The sequence below is a fragment of the Rutidosis leptorrhynchoides genome, chromosome 7 (genome assembly GCF_046630445.1).
Source record: "Rutidosis leptorrhynchoides isolate AG116_Rl617_1_P2 chromosome 7, CSIRO_AGI_Rlap_v1, whole genome shotgun sequence".
In the NCBI taxonomy this organism is placed as follows: Eukaryota; Viridiplantae; Streptophyta; class Magnoliopsida; order Asterales; family Asteraceae; genus Rutidosis; species Rutidosis leptorrhynchoides.
Window position 1 is genome coordinate 316,132,507 of NC_092339.1, and position 5,140 is coordinate 316,137,646.

General features: G+C 30.3%; 1 non-coding gene across 1 annotated transcript; it reads right to left on the reverse strand.

The window, feature by feature from the left end:
• Nucleotides 1-4,496: 4,496 nt before the first annotated feature.
• LOC139860697 (small nucleolar RNA R71) lies at nt 4,497-4,603 on the reverse strand. The gene has a single exon (XR_011763325.1). It is a non-coding gene; the product is annotated as a small nucleolar RNA R71 (small nucleolar RNA).
• Between the last annotated feature and the right edge of the window lie 537 nt (nt 4,604-5,140).

Here is a 5,140-nt window from a genome sequence, read left to right on the forward strand (position 1 = left end):
AGGAAAACAAACATTCTACATACGAGTTTAGAACAAAATCCTCAATTCGATTATCATTAGTTACTCTTGCAGTGTGTAAGTGTAGGCGTGAACTTATGTTGTATGGCCATATGGGTTTGACAAACCCTCATCTCGGACGGTTCGCTACCGTCCACAGATGAAATATATTTTCGAGAAACAGTGTTGTTCTAGCACTATTGATAATGCTAAAAACGAACATATATTTCATAGCATTATTCCTCAAGAAAGACAAGCTTTTAGTTGCAATTGTTCTATTTACAAGTAATATTCATTTAAATAATAAAAGGTGAAGACAAAAGACAGATTCGACGAATTGAAGACGCAAACGACCAAAAAGCTCAAAAGTACAAAATACAATCAAAGAGGTTCCAATTATTGATAAGAAACGTCTCGAAATTACAAGATTACAAGATTCAAAACGCAAAGTACAAGATATTAAATTGTACGCCAGGACGTTCGAAAATCCGGAACCGGGACCAGAGTCAACTCTCAACGCTCGACGTAACGGACTAAAAATTACAAGTCAACTATGCACATAAATATAATATAATATTTAAATAATTCTTATAATTATTTATATATTATATAATATATTATAAACCGTCGGCAAGCTAGGAGCCAAGGCTGTGTGAGCTGGAAATACGAACTCCGCGAGTTGCGGAGTTTGAAGGCCAAAAATGCCGCGAGTTGCGGAGTTTCCCTGGACGAAAATTCCTATAAAAGGCAACGCATTTTGATCGTAAAAATATCAATATATCCTATCTCTCTATCTCACAAACGTAATATATATATATATTTTAATTTTAATTTTAATTTTAATTTTAATTCTAATAATAAGGGTGTGTTAGCGAATGTTGTAAGGGTGTAAGTCGAATTCTGTCCGTGTAACGCTACGCTATTTTTAATCATTGTAAGTTATGTTTATATTATTTTCATTAATGTCTCGTAGCTAAGTTATTATTATGCTTATTTAATACCGAAGTAATCATGATGTTGGGCTAAAAATACTAAAATTGGGTAATTGGGCTTTCTACCATAATTTGGGTTTGGATAAAAGAACGACACTTGTTGAAATTAGACTATGGACTATTAATGGGTTTTATATTAACTAAACAATACCATGTTAATTTAATATACAAACTTATAATTTGACGTATTTATATATAACCATATACGCTTGACTGGGTACGGTGGGCGGGATATCTATAAATACCAATAATTTTTCATTTTACCGGACACGGAACTGGATTAATAGTTAATAGACTTGTTGAAACAGGGGTGAATTACATTCAAGGGTAATTGGTGTAATTGTTAACAAAGTAGTAAAACCTTGGTTTACACGCAGTCGATAACCTGGTGTATTCATTAAACAAAGTATTAAAACCTTGTTACAATTCGAATCCCCAATTAGTTGGAATATTTGACTTCGGGAATAAGAATAATTTGACGAAGGCTTTCGCTCTTTATATTTATGACTGATGGACTATTATGGACAAATCCGTATGGGCATATTAAATAATCCAGGACAAAGAACAATTAACCCATGGGCATAAAACTAAAATCAACACGTCAAACATCATGATTACGGAAGTTTAAATAAGCATAATTCTTTTATTTCATATTTAATTTCCTTTATTTTATATTTAATTGCACTTCTAATTATCGCACTTTTATTTATTATTATTGTATTGAATTGCACTTTTAATTATCGCAAGTTTATTTTATCGCACTTTTATTTATTGCAATTTCAATATCGTTATTTATTTTACGCTTTAAATTAAGTTGTATTTATTTTTAATATTTTACATTAGGTTTTAACTGTGACTAAAGTTTTTAAAATCGACAAACCGGTCATTAAACGGTAAAAACCCCCCTTTATAATAATAATATTACTTATATATATTTGTATTTTTATAAATTAAAACTAATATAGCGTTAAGCTTTGTTTAAAGATTTTTCCCTGTGGAACGAACCGGACTTACTAAAAACTACACTACTGTAAGATTAGGTACACTGCCTATAAGTGTTGTAGCAAGGTTTAAGTATATCCATTCTATAAATAAATAAATATCTTGTGTAAAATTGTATCATATTTAATAGTATTTTATACCCATTAGCTTTAACCATCAAGTATTTTTGGCGCCGCTGCCGGGGAACTTAAAATCTAGCTTAAACGCCGGAAGCGCAACGCTAATATATATATAAAAAAAAGATTTTTATTTTTAGTTTACTTTTATAAAAATACGTTTTTGTAAAAATACGTTTTAAATATTCGAAAACATAAAAAGAAAACAAAAATATAAATATTTTTAAGAGTTTGTTAAATATTTAAATTTTATAAAGTTTCTTTATTTTTATTTTATAAAAATATAAGTTTTATTTAAATATTTTGTGTTTATTTAAAACATAAAATAAAAAACCGAAAAGAAAAAAAATATATATATATATAAATCTATTTTTAAGATTTTTATAAAATTATAAAGTATCTTATTTTTTTAAAACAAAAGTTTTTATTTCATATATATAAATATTTTATTTAATTATTAAAACAGAAAATTAAAAAAAAAAAAAAACGAAACCTGTCGAAACCAGCCTGTCATCTGAATTTTCATATCCCGCGACTCGCGGAGTTTGAAGAAGAAAATACCGCGACTCGCGGAGCCGTCTGACACGGGCACACAGCAACCCTAATTTGGCATTTATTACGGAGTTTTAATTATTATTATTAATTAATTAATATTTAGGGTTAATTAATTTATTATTTAGTTTAAGATTTAATTAATTTGTAATAATTATTTTTAATTAGTTTTATTCATATATATAAAATTAATAGTTTTATAAAATAAATTAAATAAAAATAATATTTTTTATAAAAATTGTACTTTTTACAACTTTTAGTATATTTTTATATTTTGTCCCTTTTTATTCGTTTTAGCGTAATTTTTGTATTTTTCGCCCATATTTAGTTTTAAGCCATAGTTTTTGCCATATATTTTTTTTTTATTTTTAGATTTTTAGGCTTTGCCGTAAAATCCCTTAAGTGCTTATTCCTTAGACTAAGATTTAAGTGCTTTAGAATTTTGCGACGCCTTTTTATGTTTTAGTACCCTTTTAAGTTATTGTCATTTGAGATATAGTTTTACTTGTAAGCTTAAATATTTTTAGACGCAACTTTTAATTTTTAGTTTTTAGTTCCTTTTTAAGTTTCAACGCGCTACTTTCTTATTTTTATTTTTCGACGCCTTTTACCTATGTATCAATTATCACTCCAATTAGTAATCTCAATTTGCAATTTTAATTTTAAGTTAGTAATAGTAATAAGGTTGGGTTAGTCGAGTGTTTTAAAGTTTCATAAGTCAATTTTCATTTTTTTTTCTCTTTCTTATTTTTTTCGACGCCTTTTATTTTTCAACCCTTTTCTTTTTCGACCTTTTTCGACGCGCTCTTTTTCTTTCTTATTTCTCGACATTCTAGTTTTAGGACATAGATTTTTATTCTACTTCTTATCTAAATTTCTTAAAATTACAAAAATTTATTTTAAGTTGTTAAATTGATAGACATCAAAATTTTCTGGTTCGTAGTAATAGTTGGATTTGTACGTGGACCGGGTTATTGGAGCCAAACAGTACTCAATTATATTGAGACCAAACGAATCCTGCCCCTCTGCTGCATCTTTTGGCTATTTGAAACGTGGGCAAAATCAGAAAAGTCTATTAATTGGATAACTTATATAATTTTTCTTTCCTTTTAAAAACTAATAAGATATTCAGTGAATGCACCGAGCAAGACGTTCACCACCTTTTGTACGTTCACCATCTGTAACTCGATCAAGACATCTAGCTAATATTACCGCCGTTGATTTTTCTTTAGAATCGTCATCCAGTCGACCAAGTACTCCAATTCAAATTTCCTATAATCCATTTTTTGAACCCGACCTCACAATTGAGAATCCGGAGAATATTCAGGGACAATTCATAGATCCTGAACCATTAATTTTTCCTCCGGAACCACCAATCATTCAAACAGAGATTGTTAAGGAATGAACCATTAAATCAGAATCCTCTAGTGATTCAGATTCAACAAATTCAATTATGGAGAATCTGGAACCTTTAAGTATGGAAGACCGAATGAGAGCTAAACGCACTGGCCAAGGTCACGCAATTACTCATCCAGACATTAATGCACCAGATTATGAAATCAAAGGACAAATTCTACACATGGTGACTAATCAATGCCAATTTAGTGGTGCGCCGAAGGAAGATCCAAATGAACATCTTCGTACCTTTAATAGGATCTGCACACTATTTAAAATCTGAGAAGTTGAGGATGAACAGATATATCTCATGTTATTTCCCTGGACTTTAAAGGGAGAAGCCAAAGATTGGTTGCAATCGTTACCTGAAGGGGCGATTGATACATGGGACGTTTTAGTTGAATAATTTCTTAAACAATTCTTTCCTGCATCTAAAGCCGTAAGACTTCAAGGAGAAATTGTTACGTTCACACAGAAACCGAATGAAACTCTATATGAAGCGTGGACTAGATTTGAAAAGTTATTGAGAGGATGTCCGCAACATGGTTTAGACACCTGTCAAATAGTACAAATATTCTACCAAGGATGCGACATCACTACAAGGAAAGACATCGATATAGCAGCTGGTGGTTCTATTATGAAGAAAACCGAAACTGATGCTTATAAAATTATTGATAACACTGCTTCCCACTCACATGAGTGGTACCAAGAAAAAGATATCGTTAGATCATCTAAAGCAGCTAGAGCCGATTCTAGTCATGACTTAGATTCCATTTCTGCAAAGATAGATGCTGTCGAGAGACGAATGGAAAAGATGACTAAAGATATCCACTCAATACGAATTAGTTGTGAGCAGTGTGGAGGACCACATTTGACAAAAGATTGTCTTAGTATTGAACTAACAATGGAACAAAGAGAGAATATTTCATATATAAACCAAAGGCCTGGAAATAATTATCAGAATAATTATCAACCGCCAAGACCGATTTACAATCAAAACCAGAATTATAACCGAAATGTTCCATACAACAACCAACAAGGTCCTAGCAATCAACAAGTATCCAATAATACTTACAATCAGCAAAG